This window comes from Nicotiana tabacum, chromosome 3, assembly GCF_000715075.1.
Source record: "Nicotiana tabacum cultivar K326 chromosome 3, ASM71507v2, whole genome shotgun sequence".
In the NCBI taxonomy this organism is placed as follows: domain Eukaryota; kingdom Viridiplantae; phylum Streptophyta; class Magnoliopsida; order Solanales; family Solanaceae; genus Nicotiana; species Nicotiana tabacum.
The window spans coordinates 114,315,145-114,338,690 of record NC_134082.1 but is presented as its reverse complement, the minus strand read 5'-3'; the positions used below and the strand labels follow the sequence as shown (position 1 = coordinate 114,338,690).

Below are 23,546 nucleotides of genomic sequence, written 5' to 3'. Positions count from 1 at the left end.
AATGAAATAATCCCTAGTTAACCCTTTTGAGCCTTAAACCTGTTTCTTTCAAGAACCAATGCTACAAGCCTATACTCGTTCTAAACGATTACCCTCTCTTGGCACCCAAATCTTCCCTTGAGTAATGGAAAAAATCTAAGTTTGGGGGGAGAGACAAGAAAGGAAGCAAAGCAGTAAGGTACTAAAGAAAGAAAAGAAGGCAATGAAAAAGCAAGAAAAGAAAAAGGACAAAAAGAAAGTCCCATGTGAAGAAGAATAAAAAGGGATTCAAGGAAAACAAAAAAAGAGAGAGAAGAGAGGTGTGGAGAAAGTAGAAAAAGGAGAAATGTTTTGAATTGTATAAGAAAGAGTGACAATGTGTCTCTCTAGCCCCTTGTGAAGAAGTGAAATCCTCAAAAAGAGCCAAAAAAGTTGTGCCGAAATGAATCAAAAGAAGTGCTCAAGGGTCTTTGAACCCACGTGAATAAAAACATGTCCTATCCTTGCCTAAAAGCCTTCAAAATGACTCCACAAAAGCCCTATTTGATCTCAAGTTGAAGGGAGCCTACATTAGTGGATACTTACATAAGGGGCAAGCATATGGTACTTAGAGCCGGACTTGTGACCTTCCTTTTTGAGAGAGATGAGTGAAACTTCATTTTCTTCGATTTGTGTGTCAATATTTAAAAGGTGAGGTTCACTTAGGGAGAGTTGAGGATGTGAGAGTTTGGGTTCCACAATGACCAAAGTAAGTGAGAAAAGCTCTTTGATGAAATGTGTCAACTCTTGATGCTCTTGTGTCGCACTTGATCCATAGTTTTCAAAGTTTTAAATGTGTTAATGATGCATTCGTATTGAGGGCAATTGTTAGTCCCAATTGATGCTTGCTGAGGTTATTTTAGGATAGCTAGAATCACTGGGATGTTCCTTTAAGGGGCGGGTCTTATTTTGTTTGCTTGAGGACAAGCAAAGATTTAAGTTCAGGGGAGTTGATAAGTTAGGATTTTAAAGTGTTTATGTCCATACTTGCCTATGCTTTGAGTATAAATTGATACAAAAACAGTGACAATCTCACAAGTTGTGCTTGATTGCAGGGTTGATTGACAAAGTGACGAGATATCAAAAATTGGCTCAAAAAGGAGTGAAACCTGCTCAAGTATCAAAGACCAAGAGAAGTGAAGAAAAAGGGGGCCTAGTGCGGACCGCGTAACAATGACCGCGGCCGCACTAGGAGGTTTAGAGACAGGACATTTTTCGAGCCTAAGGTCACACGGCCGCGGTAGGATTCACGCGGCCCGCGGAGAAGCTTTGCGGCCGCACTCCTTCTCTGTGTGGTCCGCGTTCATAGGGTTCAACAAAGGGGCATTTGTCCTCATACGGTCCGCGGTTACGTCTGCGCGGACCACGCCAGTTGCCTTCGCGGCCACGGTACACTCCCACGCGGTCTGCATCCCCCAGTTCAAGTCATCAAACAACTGAAACCCAAGAGCCAGTGCGGCCGCGGTCCGTTTTGTGCGGCCCGCACTGACCCCACAATAGTATTTTTGTCCAGTTTTTCCAGCCTAGTATAAATAGAACATTTTACTATTTTTTTGGAGAGGAGGTCAGATCTGAGAACAGGAGAATAGCTACGCTTGGTGTTGTAGCCATTTTTGGCATATTTTCTTCCCATTAACAATAGATTATTGTAGTTTCTTCTTATTAATTAATTAATATGTGTAGTTCTTCATCTATTTCTTCAGTTTCTTCTTTAATTATGTGTAGCTAAACCCATTAACTAGGGTTGTGGCTCAACCCTAGTGTGGGTAATTGATGGGTGTTGCCATCTAGGGTTAGATTGACTATTGGTATTTGTTATTTGGGTTAAATTTATGATTTAATTTAGAATTGGTGGTTGCAAACACTGATTCAAGCTTTGTGGGTTTAACTCTTCTTGAGAAAGAGAGCTTATGACCTCAAAATTGACCCAACAAGGAATTGGGATGGACTCATGAGAAATGATAGTCCCAATTAACGGGTTAAATATCGAGAGAGTAATCACCCTACTTGGACCCTAGTTGCTTGGTCTAATTTGCCAACCCAATTGGTCTCGAGAGAGAGAGTTAATTGGGTAAAATCATTTTCTCTACCGAGAGGTGTGAGAGTGGGTAAAATTAGTGCAACGGTTATAACATAACTCCCAAACAAGTCAATCGAACCTAAGTAACATCTACCTGTCAATTAGCCACCAAGGTAATGCCACAACCCTAGTGCTCTTCCTTCCCATTAATTACAACTTAGTAGTATTCTCCTAGCATAATCTAGCTTTAATCCGTAGTTTTATAATATTAGTTATAAATACAAAAACTTAAAAGATGATTGAAGTGACATTAGAAGCACAACCACAACTCTAGGCTAGACAGAAAATACAACTCCACTACTAGCTCCTTGTGGAAATTCGATCCCGGACCTCTATTCGGGTAGAGGATGAGAGGGGTAGATCTACCCAATATGGACCGATAACGGATGGTCCCCGCCAACTGCTTATCTCTCTTCCTCGCATTCCATTCATGACCTAACGACTATCCCTCTTTCGGGGAGGGAATCACTTGCTGGATCGAACCCAAGGATAGGTTTGATCGGCCGGGTGTTGGATCGAATGAACATTCAACCGCGTCATCACGGCAGCGATGGATGTCCAACCTTTAGATCTCTTCTTTCTCAATAAAGGCGGGTAAGGAAAGTCCGAAGGCTAATCCGGCAACTGCTGGCTAGAAGGCGAAAACCGCTTTTGCCAATCAAAGCCCCAAAACTAGTAAGGGCACGAGTGCCCCAGCAAGCCACCCCAACCCTACCGCCAAAGCTTGACTTTACTAAACAAGCAAGAAAGGCTCTTTCTATCTTATTAGTCAAGCGCTAACGAGCAAGAAAACGGATATGCCCTAAGAAGCAACTTCGTGCAGCTGCTGCGCCCTTGCTTCTTGCTTTAGAAAGATTGCTCGTTAGCTAGGCCGTTTTCAATAAGGCTCGCGCTAGGCGCTCACCTTTTTTGGCTAAGCCGTATCGTATCTTGCTGGTAATGGATTTATTCTTGAATCTTGCTTGGTTTAGGCAGGTAAGTGTTAAGAGGCTCTTGTTGGCTTTCATTAGGTATACATAGGTACACATAGGACTTTCTTGCAATACATAGTGGTTGGCTTCGAATCACATGAAGCCCATATAGATGTCCACTCCTATTTCCTCTACTCCCTGTGGGGAACACAATCAGTCCATACAAGGACCTACTGAGTCATCCACCCTTGCATCTATTTGATGCATCATCACATGGCCGTCGTGTAACTCCTCGAGAATCATGTCATTCGCCTGTCACGTGTTGCCACCAGAGTCATAAATACTCGAAGTAAGCTCCTGGCTCGCCCCTATCTCTAAAGGGGCTTACGAACGAGCGGAGTGCTTACGGCCGTGGTAGCTGCGAGCCTCCTGGGTCTTGCTCTCTCGTCTTTTTTCCTCCGCCTTCCTCTTGTAATTGACCCTTTCTTTTCTGCTACGCCTATCCATCCGTCAGATTGACATCCAGCCGGGTGAGCGATAGCGGCTCCTGTTTACTAATAGATCTGCCGCCGCTAGTATAACAAAAAAAGCACATAAGGATCCAGAATATTAAAATATACTGATCACTGATCAGGATCATATAAAGCCCGGTATTCCCAGAAAGGATAGTCGTGATGTCCCTTCATGGCCGGCCTTTTCAGTATGGAGCCGAAGGCGAGGGTTTCCAGCAGGCCCCCTTCTCTGGCTTTTCCTTTAAGTGACAAGGGGGTGAGGTAAGGAGTAGTATAAGAGTGGTTCGGTCATCGATAAGCCTCTCCTTATTCATTCTATAGGGCGGGGCTGCGGACCAACAATCCAGCAAAAGGGCTGAAAAGCTCCTTTATTAAACCTTCCCCTTTTAATAATAAGAAGGTAAGCATCAAAGCCCAGAAAACCCAACCTATACAAAGAGCTCTTTTCAGCCCCTACTCCTAACAAGTGAAAGTTGCTGGCACCCACCATATCTTGCTTCGGGGCCGATCTCTTGTATCGGAGCAAACAAATTCAATGATTTTCTATATTCTATTTATTTCTTTTTATTGTTGAGTTTTTTCCACCACAAACAGATTTGCCGCATGGATTGGATAGAGTCCCCTGATCTCGACATTCAAGCACGAATCCCTTGAGCGCTTCGGCGGCGGATAGCAGCATGGGCAAAGCACTCTGCTGCGGCGAGCAGCCGGTTCTTATTGCATTCACCAAGATAGTCTTGCTCGCTCCTGAACTCTGCGGCGAGTTCAGCCACCACCTCCGGGTCTGAGCTCTGCTCGAGCGTAGTCAGCCAGCTTCGTGACTTTGCTTAGCTTCCAGCGTTGCAAAGGGATAACCTTTCACTATCTAGGCGCCCTCGAAGGAGGGGTCCCACGGACTTCTTCCCCGAAGGTCAAGCCGTAGTTCCTGTCCCTGGGAGAAGTGGAAGGAGTTAGGAGGATGGAGCGCCCTTTGCCCTAAGAAATAGGCGGCTTCGCCTTCAAGCCGTCAATAAAATCGAGCTAATATGTGATCATGACAGTACACTGATGCATAGGTCTTCTTTACTTTACGGCCTTTTGATTATGATGCATCATGAACGTGCCAATATGTGATCGGGGTGAGCGGTGGTTAGATATAGGGGCGGCTTCGCCGGCTTGGATTGGAAGGAAGGGCTTCGCTTTCCGATCGCTTTTTGAGGCCGGTTTGGATGAGCGTGGGCAAGTTCGGGATTCACTATCGCTTTCCGCTTGGAGCGGCTCACCCCCTTGTCACTTAAAGGGCGAAGTCGCCGAAGCGAGTCTAAAGGCCAAAGAGTCATCTTTGAAGGCTACTATGCATCCTTATTCATAGTAGAGTGTAAGGTAGGTTTGGGTATAGCAGGACTTGAACCTGCGACCATTAGGTTAAAAGCCCAATGCTCTACCAACTGAGCTATACACCCCAAAAAAGATGTAGTAGTAAATAAGGATTGGTACGGAAAAGAGGCCGGCCCCCCTTCTTCTCATCATATTAAAGGAGCGCGGCTCTGTATGAGGCTCGTACTGCAGAGCAAGCGGAAGAAAACGTAAGGTCGCGCGTTAGCACTCCTGCAAGAAAACGGATGCGCTAAGGCGCAACTTCGCGCAGCTGCTACGCCCTTGCTTCTTGCCCCTTATTTCAAACTCAAGGAAAGCCTTGATCGATATGAGAAAGATGCGCTCAAGCGCCCAACCTAGTAAAGGGGCTTGGGCTCGAAAGCCGGCCTTACTCAACAAGCACCTTTCTTAGTAAGGTTGCTTGTTTCCACTCATTGAAGATTCTATCTACAAAAGAAGGTCAACGGGGGATACTCAAATAGCTCTCACTGACACCAGAGAAGGTGAGGTCGTCTTTCTTTCCAGCCGCCATACGGTTCGCCTTAAAGCCTTAAGGATCAGGGGAGGAGCAGTTATCTATGTAATTACGTTGTTGGCCGTTGTTCCGGTCGAGCACTCTCTTTTCTTTGTCCAATTCCGTCTTACCAAACAAGACTGACTTCTTACCAACCCGCGAAGGGTTGTGAGGCTGGACCAGGTACGAAGAATGAATCTATATCTGTGCACGGAAGTTGCTGGCCGGCGGCCGCTCAACTGTTCGAGCGCAATGCAGTGGTGTTGGTTCCGATTCGACAAAGGTAGAATGCCTGGTCGAAGGTCCAGTACAGTAGGTAGCAGGCGTGTTCGTTTTGGCTCCCGAGCGAGAACGATAAATAGGCGATGCACCATCCTTGCTGCTACGTACGTTTTCCTTGACTTGACAGATTCATTCAATTGAACCCACACTCAAAGGAGGACCACAAGCTCGGGGCTCGACGAAACGGAAAGTTTCAGCATGTTGAAACTTCTTGGGGTTAGCAGTGAAAGAAAGAGCCCGGCATTCATTTCTTCATGAATATTCATAGCTGAGTCTACTAAAAGAGGGACCAGCCTCGTCGTGGTGATTAGAGGACACCTCTGATCGTTCACCTCTAATGTGACACGTTCCCTCCCAGTTATATGATCAACGGGATCAGTCGGCTAGAGAGCGGGGCTATTCTTCTTCCGTGGAGACAAAGTCGTCCCTTCTACTGACCGAACCCTCAGTTCGGGGGCCTTCGTCAACATGTTACGAAGCTCCAGTCTTCGGTGGGTCACCATTACTTGACTTAGAAAGGCGAACATCTGGGCAAGGGAAAGCGCAGTGCGCCTGGTGCAAATGGCTTTCTTTTTTCATGATATACCAATCAGAATGGAGGGTCCTACCTACGTACATGATTGATAGAATCACTACGTAGGGGGGCGGTCAACTTGATGCGGGAGAGGCATGAGTGCAGTTCGATCTTGTGGTGTATTCGTTTGTAGTGAGTAGGGCCTCTTTCTCGTTGATCAGTTCGCCTCCGCTCTATTGAAAAGTAGGAATTCCTACGGCGGTTTTGTCAACGAACGCGTCTCGGGCCGGATTGACTAACCTAACCCACCCTTAAGGAGGCTTTTCCATAGTTGGGTGTCCGCTTTAGTGTGATTTACGAAGGCTAGGCTAGGTTTGGTAATATCCAAAACAAATGAAAAGAGGTCGGGGTCGATAGGTGGCAGTTGGCAAGGAACTTGATCCCCCCCAAAAAAAGGGGGAAGCCGCGGTCGAACTCTTATTCTGGAAATAAGTCGGGGCCCTTTTACCAAGTCTACCAGATAGAAGATGATAGAGGGCCAACTATCGTTGCCTTGCACAAGACGGTGCCCTTTCACTTCGAGTTCCTTCCTTCGTAGTCAAATCTGATGATACGCTTTGGCGATGTTACCTACCAAATAAAAGGCCTGCTAGGTGATCGAAATCGCTCAGGTCAGTGAGGACTCACTCACTCACCTACTCCTTATCTATTTAAGACTTTCTTCTATCTACTTAATTTAAAAGGCGACCCGCCGCGCCGGGCTATAAGATAAGATAGAGTTCTTGTACTACTTGATTGACTGGTAAGAAAGAGCTTCCGTAAGAACTGGAAGACTCTTGTATGTACGGTAACCCTCTCTTCCGCTACTGGTGGACTGTTGCACAGAAAGGGCGACAGAAGCAACCTTTCTTAGCGCGCTTTTCAAGCGCTTAGCTTCTGCTAGTGGCGGGGCGGCAAGGCCATGTTGTTCAGTTGGAAGCCTAAGCCAAGAAGGTACGAACGAAGTGACGGGCCCCTTTAGAAGATAGGGGGCGGCTTTCTTGTGGTAGTAATTGCGAACATCTCTCCTCTTCTCTTAGCGTGCACAGTTTGCTTACATGCCGCCTTAGGCACATCTCTCTTTCTTAGTTTCACGCTGGACTAATGATAATGAATGAAAGTCAGTCTTTTAGTAAACGTATATAAGCAGCTGTTTAGTGTATAAGCAATTCTTTAGTGGTCGCACCGAAAGTACGGTGGAGGTTGGTTGAAGATGATGTTACGCGGCGTTCAGAACCAGTCTTGAAGTGAATGAATTAGAAAGAAGTAAGGAAATGAGACGACTCTTTCTTGAACTATATCATAAACAGATCTTCCCCTCCACACCAATCACGAGTTTTTCTCTATTCCTCTCGTATATCGTCGTAACGCCCTTAATGCTAGGTTTTGAAAAAGACTTTTCATGTCATTCCCATTTAGGTCCGATTCGGATCCCTCCGTTGTTTCCTTTTCCTTCCGCACCTTTTCCTCGAAATGAGAAAGAAGATGGTACACTTGAATTGTATTATTTAAGTGCTTATTGCTTGCCAAAAATCCTACTTCTACAATTGGTAGGTCACCGGGTTATTCAAATAAGTCGTGTTTTCCGTGGTTTTCCCATGTTACAACTTCCGTACCAATTCGGTCGATCCGGAATGGATCGGTTAAACATTCCATTAGGGAGCCTGGTCTTGACTCTTCTGTGTGGTATTCATTCTCGTTCGGCTCTTGGAATCACATCCAGCAGTGGTTGGAACAGCTCGCAAAATCCAACCACTTCACCTACTTCATTGCCCCCAACCCTTTCTCGTACCTCTATTGAAACAGAATGGTTTCATGTTCTTTCATCGATTGGTTATTCCTCTCCGTTCGTATCTCTTTTTCCAATTTCGGTCTCGATTAGTTCACAAGATTGAATGGCCAATTCTCCTCCGAACCCTCGATTCGATTGTTTTCCAAGAATGTTGAGCCGGGTATGTAAGCCATGTATCTGGGAGGAACTTAAATAAAAGAAGGGCTTTCGGTTTTTTGCACCCCGTTTTGGTCTTGCAGCTATTTTTAAAATATATATATAAGAATCCCTTTTTTAGAAGAAAGATTATATATATGTCCAATCTCTAGTGGTGGTGGAACCAACCAAGATGTATGTCGTCCGACCCGACCTCAGACTCTTTCTTCCCGACCTATTTGACTCTCTGGCCGTAGTTATTTAGGTGGTATTCCGAGATCGAATTCCTCCCAGGAACACACGAAACAAAGATATGAACTGGGTAAATAGAAATGGAAAAGAGATGTTTCTATTTCATCCAAATTAGAAGCTTTTTCTACATCCATATGATCTACTAAAGTAGATCGGTATTGACCATATAATAAAAGCAGATCTTGGTCCATGGAGTCCCAAGAAGGTAAGAACTCCAACCTGTCCGATGCTTCTTCGGCCAAATACGATATACAAGTGGGACCTGCACTATGAGCAAGCTGTGCGAAAAACCGCTTCTTTTTTCCGGTTCCGAAACAACTTGGGCGAAATAGGGTTCTACCGGGAAACCATGGATTTTTGAGTTTTCGCCATTGGTTACTGGTTGAGCCACTGGAATGGAATGAGATAAGAATCCCTGGAGATCTTTCCTCTCCACTTACTCGTAACAGGCTTTTCTTCTGTAGAAGACTTCTTCCGAATGGCATAATTGTCCGACACTACGTTCCTCGATCTTCAAAGAAAACTGACTCCTCCTACTCCTCCTTCTCCTTTAGGATAGGATCCTCCTTGGTCCTTCTTTCACTAATGGTCTCACCATTTTCTAGTAGTAGTAGTTCGCGCGAGGGACTCTCCTTTCTATCGCTTGCCCTTGCCTTTCACTCTCATTTGGTCTCTTTCTTCTATAAAATAAAGCGAAGCAAAGCGCATGGCAAAGAAGCAGCCAGCTGCTTGCCCCCTTCCACTCGGCCTTTCTTCGCTGTGTGAATAAGGTCTTAGTCTGTATGGGCATTCTGGGCAGGTCGCAATAAGTCGCTAGTCGAAGGTTTAGACCAATCGCAATTCATCACCATCTTGCCCGCTTCCAATTGATGACTGGCTATTATATAAGTGTTGACCTAAGCCCCTGCGCAGGGGCTCGGCTCCCGAACCGTACGTGAGCTGTCTCGTACGGCTCTTCCTAAGAACTTGAAGCCCCCTCTCTCTAAATAGAAAAAAATGCATTTACAAGACAAAAAAGACTTTTTCAAAAAGCCTTCGCCCTCCTATTCAACGGGGCTATTAGAGAAGCAGCTTCGTTCCTTGACTTCTTTTCTCAGTCAAGCTTCCTTGTTCCTTAGTGTAGTCTCGGTCCATAGTTGTTGACTCCGTTCCTTATAGCCTAGTCTATATCCACAGCTGACGTGACTCCGTACCGACGCCTTTCCCTTTGTATAGTATACGGCTAAGTGACTTCGTAACCTCAACGTACTTTTTTTCTTACTGTAGCATAGGCCTTCGTCGGGCTTTCGTCCCTTCGCCTATAGACGGCGGCTTGGCTTCGCTATCGCTCATGACTTGGTATAGAGCCGTGTAGTCGTCGGTTTTACCACCAGAATGCCTATGAGATAGTGGTCGGCCTTTCGAATGCCTTCTTCCTTACTTTTCTGAGAAGCCCTTTACGACTATACTATAAAGGACAGGGGGGTGTTCACCTTTGGAAACTTAGCTACTTAAGTCCTTCTCAGAAAGTCAAAGTAAAGGCGAACGGCATTCTGTTCTACAGCTACAACACTGAATATTTCTTATTAATATTAAACATCTTAATAGTAGAACTACTTTCGTACTACTAAACAAGGAAACCTTCGGTTCCCTTTGTTTGAATAAACGCCGCTTATTTTAGTTTACATTCAAACCAAAGTAAACCAAGCCTAAGCGGTCACGACATCTTGTTGATATTGATTGAGGAGTTTGATGGAGTTTAGCTGACTGAATCCATAAACCTAGAAAGTCGCCGTCACTGGTACTTTTTTATTTTAATTTGACTCTATAGGTAGGTATCGGCGGGGCTTGCGTAATGTAGTTGTAGTTAAGGCTGAAGTAGCGCTTTTTATTTTAGAAGATCTACTGAAGTACCAAAGGCGAACGGGGCTCCCAGGCCGGGACGTCTGGCAGAATGCTTGGCCTCCTGCGCTGGAAGCGAGACCCGAAGGGTGAGCTTATGGCGGTTAGCTTCTAGCACTAAATAATAGGCATTAGGCATTCTGAGCTGAAAGGAGGCAAGCAAATGAAGGGAGGCATTACGGGCCGACTACAAGAAAAGCAAAGCTTCGTAGACTCGGTCAAGTCGCTTATAGAATGCCGACGACTATTTTCCACTTAATTAATAAGTGAAGGGGAGAGGGAAGCGAGGCTTAGCGAGCTTTATAAGGCCGACCACTACATAAGCCGCTGGCGGAGAAAGCTCGAAGAGCTTCCCTTCATTCATTACTAAGCCAAGGTCCCAGGTCTCCGAGTCAGCCCGCGCTTTTTCGAAGAATCCTGCACCCATGGGCATACGGCCTGGCAGGCCTTCCCTTTCCGCCGGAGCTTCATGGGCGTTGCCCCGTTCCCCAATCAGATGTTTGGATGTGAGCTATACTCCGCGAGGAGCCAAACGGGCGTATGGCCTTGCCATTTGACCTCTTTTCCCGTGTGACTAGGAATGCTCAGTGACAACCTCTCAATTGTCACCGCCTGACCTCTCTTGCTACCACGGTAGCACCTAGTGTGGTCAGCACCAATCGTGTTCGGGCAACGAAGCTTACACTCATTCACATTGGTTCATCCTGCTATGCCCTGGGCCTTTTGCTCTTCTAACGTAAAAGGTGGCCGGCCATTCGTCAAGGCCCAGGAATCCGCTGGACATCTCAGCGGCGGGATTTGATACCCGCATCCGATCGAAGTTGCATTTTAGTGCTCCCCTAACATAAAGGGGAGCTTTTTCTAAGTGGGTCGCTTCGCGCAAGACATTGCTTAGGACCAACGGGTCACACGACAGGTGCACGATCTACTTTGCACGTTCCATCCTTCAGCCCTTCGCCTATCGGCTTGGCAGGCAAGCTACCTTGATCCGTCTTCGGCTTCGATTCGTTACGCTCAGAAGCTCCAACAAGCCCTAAAGTCTCTTGCCGCCTAAAACTCTGCCAAGAGAGCGCTGCTTTACGTTTGATCCTATGTACCCATAGAATGCTATGCGTTCTCCACTTTCGGATCTCGCAAAGAGAGAACGTGTTTTTTCCTCTGACTTTCTCTCTCATTCGCGGAGCGAAGAAAGCGGGCTTTGCCCCAGCTACCGCTATCCTTGGGAAACCAAAAGAGCTACCGAAGGAAAGGGATGCAGTCTCTCCCTTGGCCTTTGGAGAGGAGAGGGCAGAGAAGAAAACGTCCTTCGCGCAAGTTTTTTTGCTTCCTGCGTCCTTACTAGTAAAAAAGGGGCTCTTCGACCAAGAAGGCATTCTGGTAGGAAGGCCGACCACTACATAAGTCGCCATCCGTCCAGGAGAGAAGCAAGCTACCTTTCTTTGATCCCCCTTCCCGGGCAGGGAAGAGAACGAAAATGGACCGCAGATGGTAGTCGTGGTTGATTCGAGGATCTTACGCGGCGGAGCGAACTCTTCTATCGTCTTGCATTTTCTCTGGCGGACCCCCCCCCGGTCCATCGTACTGGAGCGATTCGAGAAGAACGATTAGGCTCATATTCTATCCTTTCTACAATGCCTATAGACGAAGTGCTTCGTTTCAGATCAATTCTTCGCTGCAATCGCTTCGATCCACCCCCTCGGTGAAAAACCGTAATACGCCCTGAGGAATTCCTACCAGCAGACTTCCCTGTACTCAAAGTGAATTGTCTAAGTGCTCTCCTTTGTCTCATTGTTTATCTCGTAATCATTCGATTCCGCCCCTAAAGCTAGCTCCTACTCCTCCTCCTTCTCCTTTAGGATAGGATCCTCCTTGGTCCTTTTTACATAACACTCTTGGCCGCCCAAGAGGACTGGCTATCTTTCTCTTTATACGCAATATCTTGAAAGGCAAAGAAAAACAGCGCACGGACAGGAAAGGACGACGTACTATGAGACTTTCTGTTTTATTAATCTCCGCGAGCTTAATTCTTCTTCGATATCCATATATTTTCTATATGGTTCAAACAAACATAAGAAATAGCGGGTTCCTGATAGAGGGAAATCCACAGTTACATTCGGAATTTAAGTACATCTTAATCTCTTTTTGCCTTTATTCATTCATTACAATGAGAAATTTCCACTGGATTTATTGTTCTAAAAGCGTAAGTCAGATTTTTTAGAAAATACCTTTCTGGGTTGCTTTTGCTTTTCCAGCATTCGCCCCTTCAGTAGCCTTTTGCGCGGGTCCTGCTCCTGCGCTTCCTGACCTCAACGAGATTCCAGTAGGCCTTTCGCCTGCTGAAATAGCGCAATTGCATCGGGAGACTGAAGAGAATGCCGCCCAGTGTGACAGGCTCTTGCAAGAAATCTGTGTGCAGGCAAGAGAAGTTGCCCGTGAGCAGGGAGGAGTGCGGGACGAACTCATGCTGGAAAAACTCGTCGACGCCGTCAAGTATCTTGCAGACGTGGACGAGTTGCCCGAGGAGAAAGGAATCCCCGCTCTCATTGAGGTCAGGGGGAAATCACTAAAAAAGAGCCCTCGACCATTTGGTTTTATATCGATCAAGAAATGAAAAGGTGGGGCGGTCGGGGTCTATGCTGAATTCTTTTTCTTAGATAGAATGAATGGAAAAGGGGTGCTTGTGTTGTGGTTTTCGTAGTTGCAAGAATTTTTTTTTCGAGAAAAGGTCCTGTCAAGTCGGTCCGCTAACGCCTTATCTTCCTATTTATAAGCCACAGCTTACTTCGACGTTTTCAATTTCCCATAGAGGAACTGCTTCCTGCGTCTGCGGCCGTTGCAGCTAAACTAACGGAGGAAGGAGGAGGGGAGGGGGGGGGACATCAAATGGATTTTTGTTAACACAGAACTGGAAGAGGTTCGATTCCTCTTTGATGTTGTTAAGCCAAGAGCGCAAAGCGCATGCGCGAAATGAGAGCTAGAGGAATGGGAAGACAAGAGAATGCCCGGGTACTCCATCTACCAAAAGAAATGATTGAAATAGAGCGAAGAATGGAAAGGCAGGCTGCGAAGGCGCTGACTCAAAGGCTGATAGGATTGAACTCAAAGGGAAAAGGAAATAGGCTAAGCAAGAGGATTTACCATCGATCGTGAAAGACGAAGTGACTCACCAAGAGCATTGCCCATCAGGGGCTGCGGGGACAGGAGCTAGAAGAACTAAACCAAAAGAAAATGGCCGTAGAAGGCTAGCTTTCAGAATAAGAAAAGGCACCTTATTAGCACGATAGGGGGATGCTTAGACAAGAAAAAAGCATTCAACAAAACTTCAAAAATTCTTTCTTAGGAAGGAATGGAAAGATAGGAAGCTTGGAGAGCTAATGGAAAGAAATAGAAATAACAGATCTGCGATAGAAGTCGAATACAATTAAGTAACTAGGGGCAAGATACAGACTTTAGAGCGTCAAGTCATACACAAATCGGAGTGACTTCACTACCTGAAGAAAGAAAGCTGCTTCGGCAGGGTCGAAGAAGACGTGTAAGACACCGAGGGGCCGGGGCTTCTTTATTGTAAGGCGTCTAGAAGCCCAATTTTTGTCATGTCTTATGGGCACACAAATGTTCACAAAGGAAAAGGCTCTCCATGGGCAGCGTCTGCTTCGGCTCAAAGCGAATAGGCTGGCAGTCTTGAAGCGACGGAGAATTCTTTAACTGTTCGGTGTCGGCATCTTTTCCTACTTCTAACTGTTCTCCTAACCGGGCAAGGTAATCGGCTAACCGGGAATTCATCTTCAGAGCTAAGTCCCAAGGAGACAGGTTGAAATGTACGGGCGTAGGTTAGCGTCTCGTCCTACAAATGATAGCCTTTGAAGGCCGCCCACGGGATGCGCTGTACGGTAGTAGTTTATGTTAGCTGCTTTTCCGGTGCCTTCTTTGCACGTAATAGCTCATTCTCTATATTTTTTTTATGCTCAATCTTTCTGTTTTCCTTTTTCAGTCTAAAAGGAAAGCGAAGTGACTATCATCGGATAGTCACGAGCGCTTAGAGGTATGAAGTTAAGCGAATCTTACTATCTGAAGGAGCTTAGCTTCTTAAAGGACTCTTAATAAAGAAAGCTTTTTTGAAGAAAGCAATTCAAGTAGGGCTTGAAAGAAGCCAGGCGATCCGATCAGAAGATAAAGAAGATAGACGAGAAGATAAGGGGCGAAGGACTTTTAGAAATCCGATCGGTGTAAACATGATATTAATTAGTCTTTGTCCTTTCTTAAGAGACTCCGGACGCTCCTTGTCCTAAGCCCCAGGCATCCGGTTACCTTTGCGGATCTCCGCCGCCTGCTTTTGCGCTATTGTTACTTACGACGTCTCTTCTCTTACGCAATTCCTGACTAGTCGTAGTTTTTCTAAGGACCGGAATAAGAGGTTTCGGCTTTTCGGGGTATTTAACATAACTAATAATTCTTTATTGGAAAAGTTTAAAAATTTCAAACAATTTTGATCGGTATTCAACTAAGGGCCCCGTTAAGTAAGATGGGAGCCAATACAAAGCTAACAAGCGGGAACCCTGATCTAGACACAGTAGGATCAATTGAGTTAGCAAATCTAATGTGCGTACAAGCATCTTTTTCCTTTTATTTTTGAATTTGGCACTATTTAAATAAAAAAGAACCTACAATAAGGTTTTCTTCCTTAAACACTAACCCGGCCAAGACTCACCAATAAGGTAACTCCGCCCTGTGTTTTTTGGATCAAATCCGGTGACAATTCTCCACTCATGTCCTTCCAGAGCTGGGTAAGTGATCTTCAAGGGCATCTCCCCGATCCATTCTTCCCAGCGCTCCTCAATCAGATCCATAACTGCTGTTGCTTGTGCAGGAGTAACTAGAGAACTTAAAATTGCAATAAAGTTGTCAACTAAGAAAGACCGGAAGTCCATGCGAGCCGGGCTGATATTAACCAAAAAGATACCCTCCTCGAAAGGGCCTGAAATCAAAGACCCAGTCAGGGATAGAGTTGAGAATGACATTAAAATTGAACAACTGTGTAGGAGTACTAATAAGTTTTGTAAGGGTATAGTTTATTTAATTGAGTGAAATTAGGCCAGTAGTCTTTCTGAATGTGATAGCTGAGAACTGTGATTCTTCGCTCGATCAATTCTTGCCATCACGCTCTGGCTTTAGCATCTGCCGAGCACATCTAAGCGAAAAATAGAAAAAACTGGATTTCAATTGGATACCCTTTTTCTCTGTTCCAGGTACAAGTCAAGTTGAATTTACAAAAGAGAATTCAGTGTTAGAAGTATTCAAATCCATAAATTCACTACGAAACAAGGCCGGAACCAAGCCCTAAATTTGAGACTTTGGAAAACTGCAAATAGTAAACTTAAACTATCAATCATATTAATATTACATCCATCTCCACATAGAAGTGTTGGAAAAGAAAGCTATCTGAGAGGCAGAGGTTGACTATAAACTTCATCTCTCTCTGGACCTCAGGGAGTTTTTCCAGAGCTGAATTGCGCGTGCACTTCTGCCAGAGCAGAATCACGTGTGTACTTGGTGTATAACCTCAGCAGTATCTTCCATCAGAACCCCAAATCGGCAACGAATATGTCCTTTAGACTTTGCTAGAAATGGCCGAACACTAAAAAATAGGTGGAAAACCAGCTTAAGCTGGTTGTACTTTTAAGTTCGTTCAATTCACACAGGCAGGGTGATTGAGGTGCGTGCTTCGCAAGTTTTTTACTTTCTTCACACAACAAAACAAAGGCATGATAGTACTGTACTCAACTGCTCGTGCCGTATGGCTCTTCTACATTATATAATCTATAATATGTTCATTCATACCAATATACCTGCTAAAAAAACCAATAAATTTTCAACCCCTCTCACAGTCATCAAACCTGCAACACCAAATTCCTCTCCGCCCTCTGCTCGGCAACGCAATTCCCATGCTCACAGCCAGTTAGAGCAAAAAAATCCACCCCCGTCTTTCTCTTAAAACTCACCTCAGTCTCGTAAATGTCCTTCCCAAATCCTAGCGTAAGGTGTATGATCCGCCGAATCCATTGCTGACTTCACCACGATCGATTAGGTGAAAGGGTTCTGCAAAGTTTGTTTTTTCATACAGGCAGCGTGGTTATAGTACTCATATTGTGCCAGCCATGCAATTCGTACTGCATTGGCAGAATTGCTATACACTCTATAAAAAGAGGCTCGATAAGCCTTCGTGCTCTACAAAAAAAAACAAAAAACAGAAATTTTCTACCAGTGTATATCGAGAAGCCATGGCCCTCCCTGCTCAAATTCTCGACATTCCCCAGCGACTTGCTGAAATTAACGTTGAAATACAAAATGTAGAAAATTCTCTTCGAAAGACTCGAATAATGTTAAATGGTTTCTTGAGGCATCTTCGCTCCGTGAACCCGGCTGCTATTGAAGCCCGAATGGAAGCAAGCCGTCAAAGAATTAGGGAACTAGAAGAAAGACTCCAGGGACTACGCCAGGAGCAGCAGGCACTGATCGTGGAGGCAATCTTCCTTGGTGCCCGAGAAAACTAAAAGAGTCCGTCGACTCTTTTTAGTTTTAGAAGGTTTCAATAAGTGTCTTGAGACATTTGTTTTCATGTCTGGTGTTCTTTTTTTTTTAGTGTAGATCTACTCCGGTGCCTACTGGAGATAGACTCCTATCTATGCTAACTATCTTTGTTTGGTTTTCTTTGTTATGTTTGCATGTATAGTATGGTAAAACCAAAAGTGTAAAATGTTTACCACTTAATGCTATGCTAATAGAATAATTAAAAAAGACTTATTCCCTAAATGACTACTCTAACTTTGTCCAAAAAAACTGGAATACGAATGAGATCCACAATGCCATCATTGTATGGCCGATAGTAGTACAGTAAATGACGCCTTCCTCTTCAGCGCCACGCATAATTGGCTCGCGTAAAGGCAGAAGAAAGAAAGCCCGAACGAAAGAAAGCTGACCAGGAGTGCCAAACCACTCTAGTATCTTCACCCTTGCACCCCCTATGCTATTATACTTGGACTAGGGGCCTCCTTCCCTTGTGCTTTTATACACATGGAAGTACCTTTTCTTATCAATTCGCCTTCATAAAAAAAAATAGTAAAATTTGGTGACTACTATTTTAGTGTTCACCCTCTCATCCCAAACTTACCCTTTTTCCACGGAAGCCCTCCCCTCACTTTATTGTTCTTCATGAGTGGGAAGAAAGCAAAATCTTTCTTATCCAATACCAATCCGGGAATACTAGGCTAAGCATGTAGCCTAGCCGCTTCACTCGTCAAAAACAGGCTTAGTTGAATGGTACTAACTAAGAATGCTATTGGATGAGGAAATTTTTACTCCGGAAGACCTGGAAAGACGGAACTACTTTCGGCGGGTCCTTCTATTATCTCCTTCACGCTACCAAATCCGAACTAATGAGTGCCTGTAGCAGCATTGAGTGATCCCCTTCTCCGACACCGATACCCTAGGGATTACATATTGTGCCAACTCCCCTCTGCTGCCTCGCTCTACAACCGGATACTTTTCTTGGCACTGGTTGAATTACTTGGAACCCTAAGAAAGGATCGACTGTCTCTCGCTTTACTTTACCGGTAAAGCATTTCTTGCTAGATCGGATTGAGAGTGACTTCTTCCGCTGACTAAGGTGTTTCGTTTGTGCGTTTGCAACATCCGAAAGGAAAGCCGTCTCTCTTCCATTCGGAGCAAGCATCGTAATCGTACCGCTATAAAACAATCCATAGGAAGCGGAGCAACCTCTACGTATTGCCCATTCGCCATCCTTGGTGAGTCCGGTTTTCTGTGCTACGTTATTCTTAGATCCAGCGAAATCATTGGTATTGGTTTCAGAGTCCACTGGCTGTCTAGAAAGCCGATTGTCAACTTGAATGTTTACACAAGAATCTCCAATCCAAGCCTCTTTTGTCAATCCGGGGCAATACGAGTGGCATAAGCTATTTCTTATAAACAGGCTTTCGAGAATAAATTGGAGGACTACCGATTGATTGACCCCGGAAGTAAAGAATGACGGTTCGACGAGCTCTTATTCGCCCCTGGCGGACCTGTATACTCTTGTCCTGTTGGGTATAAAGGACACGGGGAGCTGCCTTGGGTATCTCCGAGGACTTGAGCTAAGGGATTGTTTACTGAACGTCCCATACTTTACCTATCATTCGGTGAAGTGCCCCCTTCCATTTCTTAGGTAAGAGGAATCTACCCGTAATGCGTGAACCAGTGCCCTTTTCTTTTGTACTAATCAACTATATGAAATATAGAAAAGAAGGTCTTCAATCTTCACACTTATGCGTGTTTGGAACATTTTGAGGTCAGCTTTGAGTGGTTGATTTTTTCCAACTTCCATATCAATTATGGAGAGAGAGAGATCGAAGGTCTTGTCGTGCGTCTTGGAGCGAATAATTGCTTAAAATAAAGGCCGTTAAGGTCACATTGACATAGAATAATACGGATTAGCTCGCCCAGTGAGAAAGGCCCTGACCCTGCCAACCAAGTATCAAAAAGAAAGAGAGAAAAATCGGATATGAATAAGGGATAGGCAAGTCCCATTCAATCGATTCCTAATTCAATAGGGGAATCAAACATTTAACTATTTACGATGTCTCCCGCGGGGACGGAAATCAAAATCGGGCAGGATTCGCTCAATCAAAGACAGTTCAATTCGATCTTAGCCGATCTAAGGTTTACCGTCTCTCCGGCCCCGTTTCGGTGCACTATTGGAGAGCTCACTGGGCCCGCCGCTTTCTCAATCGAAAATGGAAACTAGCCTACTGAACGATTCCATCTATCACTTACGTCATTTCTCAAGGTCAGAAATCTCTAATTTATAATTTAAGCATGAAGTCATCGTTCCGTCATCCAACATGCTTCTATCTAAGTGATTTCATACCTTACTACTCCCCTCCGTCACCCTTCTAAGCTCCTTTGCCCTATGCCTTTAGTCTGCTTTGAATGATCCTTTCACTCTTCGAAGGTGAGCGAAGTACTTCGAGGGATTATATGGAAGGAACCTCTGCTAAGAATGGAATGCATTGATTTGGGGCACTTCTTCTCCTTATTTAGCTTTCAAGTGGGAGAGGACTTCCATAGAGTCATTTATGTTAACCCCTGCTTTGTGGTACTATCTCAGTCTAAGGCTTTGGGAGCCTGCATTTGTGGGAGCTGAGGCCACATTCACTACCATCGCAGTCTGGGTCCAACTAGGAGGTCTTCCCATTGAATTCTATTACATACATGACCACATTGAATAGGCTAGGAAAGGAAAGGAATGGAATCTTCGCGTGGACAAAGAGAGAGAAGAGAGGGCTAGGTCAACCTTATGGATAGCGTAGCGTAAGGACGGGATAGGAAAGAGAAATGCTCAATGAAGCGCTCAAGAGAAGGGTGTAGGGCGTTGAGCAGGGCTAGTCAGCGCCCCGAAGTACACAAAATACCGGCTGGTACAAAGCAGGTCAGGAAGCTTGACATGACAGAAGTTCGAGTCGAACCAGACTAGCAGATAGTGGGGCGATTGGTAGTTCGGGCAGTGGAAGGGCTTGGAAGGCAGCTGTAAGGGATTGAAAGCGCGTAGTCCCTCGATTCAGGGATCGGTAGCGTCTTCCTCGGTCGGTAGGTGGGCATGAATGGAGCTTCCAGGAGTTAGTGCATTGGATTCCTGGGCAACTGCATCTAGTAGAGCTGACTGAAGACCAAAGCAATCTCCTTTCTAGTCTAGTCTAGGCTTCTAGCCTTGGAAATGAGTCCTTAAACTCCCCTAGCTGCATTAGCGGTCTTAGCACTTTCCCTCTTTTTTCGGACGAGTCAAGCAAGTCCAGGAAGAGTGAATCGTCGAATAGGGGGAAGTAATATCACGGCAAAAGCCTTTTGGGTCGGAAGAGCAAGCTTCTTCTTTTCGATCTGGTAGGAGGGGAAGGAGGACAGAGCTTTCGATTAAGCATTTGTGTGGGTCTAGCTCTGCTTTCTAAGGGCTTCTTTTCTTAGCTTCACCGGCTGGAAAGATAATTCATGTGCATCAACAAAGGTCTAACAGTTTCATTGTAGGCACATCTTTCTCTTAGTGAAAGCCGCGTTCACACAGCCCTATGCCCCCCCTTGTGGTATTCATCCGGATTTCTCTGTCCCAAGCCGGTCTGTTCACAAATCTCGGATGTTACTTTTTTGCACGAATCCGACCTTTTCGGGGTTGAAGGCGTAAGCGCAGCTATTAAATAAAATCCGCATCTGCTATTGACTCGTCCCGCTTGAGGTTTGTCGAAGATAAGTATCAAGTCCTCTATGGCTGAACTAGACTAGATTTCGAGGATGAGTAGTGGATAAAAAGTCATCCCGAGGTATACTCACAAACTCTTTCACGAGCTGGACTCGAACCAGCATCTCTGGGAGCAAAAGACAGGCCCAGAGAACAACCTTTCATTTTGATCGTGACAAAAAAAAGAAAGAAGAGAGGGAACTTGGAGTTGGCGCCCACATAACGGATTGCTTGCTTACCAAGCCATCCTGGCTTTCACTCCTCCAGTTAGATTATTCTGCTTTGTCTCACCCAGGCGGCCTACCCGCTTTCCTTTCGTTCAGCTGCCCTCAACCGCGCCATAGGGACTTCTCAGTGCAAATCCAATTCATTATCATCCACCGAGTATTCTATTTATATAGGCTGAGTTTTGGCCATGTGTTCGTATATCGCGAGACAGTAGATTAAAAAATTAGAGTTCTCTCTGGTCCTTTACTAATACATTCCCGCCTTGTTGGTCAAGTTCACTTCGTTTCTCATCCAAAAAGTCACAAAAGGCTTCTTGGGGGGTGTAGGCGGCATTTTCGGCCAAGGCAGGATGTGAAGTAAGTATTTGTTGAAAAAGAGAATAGCATGAATGCTTTTTCTCACGGATCCGAAGATCCCTATTCTCGAACTCGATCAATTGGTTATATTCCTTTTGCGAGGAACAATTGTTGAGTGAATGTTTTACTTCTGCCCAATAGACCCCCTATCCTTATCCATCAAAAAAATGCTATTGGTATTTTCCATTGCCAATATCCTATTTATCATCGATGACTCCAAGGCTATATTGTGAGTCGGGGGCCAAGGCTCCGACAGGACCTGGAGCCCGAATAAATCTTCCGATGAGGAGTTTGAAGGGCCCGGAAGAGGAAGTCCTTGCCCTCCCCCCACACTCAAAACCAAAACAAAAGAGAAAAGATCAGCCAAAAGAACATCTAAGCGAGAAAGTAAGTAGATCCGGAGAAAATAGAAAAAGAAAGAGATGAAAAATATTAGGAATAAAAGAATCACACTCCTTTTTCTTTTTGTTGAACGAGAAACTAGAGTCAGACTTAGTAAAAGTAAGAAGAAAAGAAGGATCAATTCTGGGGTGGTGCTTCTATCTGATCCTAGAAAACGTACGAAACAACCTGCTACGGAACTACCGATAAGGGGCAAAAACACTTTACTTAGTCGAGGCATCATGTCTTTACTTTATGCTTTGCGCTGTTTGCCTTACTGTCCGACCACGGAGAAGGCTACCACATCAAGGTGACAGGATTCGAACCTATGGCCCTCTGTACCCAAAACAGATGCGCTGACCAGACTGCGCTACACCTCGTCTCACCACCCCGAAGCATATAGATCCACCCGATCGATGAACACTCAAACCGAACTCGCCCATCCTTTTGGGCACAGGGATGCGAGAACCAATCCGAGTAATCAACCGCTTTTTTTGAATCTGCCTCAAGCAAGCCACCCCAACCCTACCGCCAAAAAGCCGTCCGTATAGTGCAGGAGCGCTCACATTTTATTGCTTACTCTTTCACTTTCATTTCTAAATCCGGCTCGCTCCCGGCTACGGTTTGGACCTTTCGCCTGCTTAGAAGTGGATTCGAACCACTGACACAAGGATTTTCAGTCCTTTGCTCTAACCAGCTGAGCTACCTGAACCACTTTCCTAAAGTCTGTTTTCTTCATCGAATAGCGCCCTACCTTACCACTTGACTAGTAAGGGAAAAGCCCTTTACTAAACTAAGAAAATAGAATAGATAGGCTTTTTTCGCTTGTTCGTCAAGCTTTCGAGCAGCTCTTTCAACTGCCGCCTAATCCCCCAACATGCTCAAGAACCGAGAGCCGTCCAGGGACTGGACGGCCGGAGGGAGCTTGCTTATAGAAAGAAGATAGGCCGGTCAAAGAAAAACAAGGTGCAACGGGCTCTCCGCTCCTAGTCACTAAGAAGTGCTATTCTGTCCTCCGGGGGACTGGACTCCACCAAGAGGTTCTTTCTCTCACGTAATTTCGCCCGCCCCTTTCATTTCCGTACCGGAGGAAATGGGATTCGAACCCATGATACAATCTTCTTGTATGTCGATTTAGCAAACCAATGCCTTAAGCCACTCAGCCATACCTCCAAGTTGTTGATCGGAATAGAATTGGATGTGCCGGGTTTGGTTGCTTGCCCGAAGGAAGGGCTATCTGATCCGATCAACTACGTAAGCCGTAGCGCGCTAGCGCGCGTACTCTTCCTCTATGAGCGAGACTCTATCCAGATCTATGGATCTCATCTCCCCAGCATCAAAGCGAGACTCCATCCAAATCTGCCACTCCTTGGGCGAGGCCTTCTGTTCTATGAACACCCCACCACTGAATGATTCACTTTCAAGTTCTCGCCTCCGACCCGGGAGAACACAGGGTCAAGCCAAGCCCTGACCCGCCTAAATGGAATTCATATCTCCTTCGTCTGGTCGAGAAGGGAGGGGAACTGGACTCTGCCTCTTCTATTACATTTACATTACATTACGGAGAAGTCCATTCTCGTCATGATCGATCCACGTCCTAGCGTAGTGCCCGGCTTGCTTAGCAACCAAAGCTAGCTTACTAAGGTAGTTTACTTTTTCATTTTGAAAAAAGAAGGCGAAGGCATTTTTCCTTGATTGCACGAGCTAGCCAGCAAGCCAGCAAACCCCCCCTTACTCACCTCAACATCTATAAAAAGAGCTCTTTCTCCTTTTCATAATAATAAGGTAAGCATCCAGCTCTCGATCCAGAGCTACTGCTTCAAGAATCAACTGAGCTCAGGAAGTCAGGTTAAGACGTCGACTTTGACAGGGGAGATGAAAAAGAATTCCTGTCTTTAGAAGTAAATCCCACTAAACTAGACTTGTACGCTTGACATGAAAAGTAGAGGCAAGCGGAGTCAAAGGCCGAGCCTCAACCAGCAAAGGGGGACAGCCATGCCAATCCAAGCACAGTAA

At 45.4% G+C, this 23,546-nt stretch overlaps 3 non-coding genes across 3 annotated transcripts; all 3 read right to left on the bottom strand.

The window, feature by feature from the left end:
- Positions 1-4,890: 4,890 nt before the first annotated feature.
- TRNAK-UUU (transfer RNA lysine (anticodon UUU)) lies at positions 4,891-4,963 on the bottom strand. Its single transcript has one exon. It is a non-coding gene; the product is annotated as a tRNA-Lys (tRNA).
- A 16,872-nt stretch (positions 4,964-21,835) lies between these two features.
- TRNAP-UGG (transfer RNA proline (anticodon UGG)) lies at positions 21,836-21,910 on the bottom strand. Its single transcript has one exon. It is a non-coding gene; the product is annotated as a tRNA-Pro (tRNA).
- A 258-nt stretch (positions 21,911-22,168) lies between these two features.
- TRNAF-GAA (transfer RNA phenylalanine (anticodon GAA)) lies at positions 22,169-22,242 on the bottom strand. Its single transcript has one exon. It is a non-coding gene; the product is annotated as a tRNA-Phe (tRNA).
- Between the last annotated feature and the right edge of the window lie 1,304 nt (positions 22,243-23,546).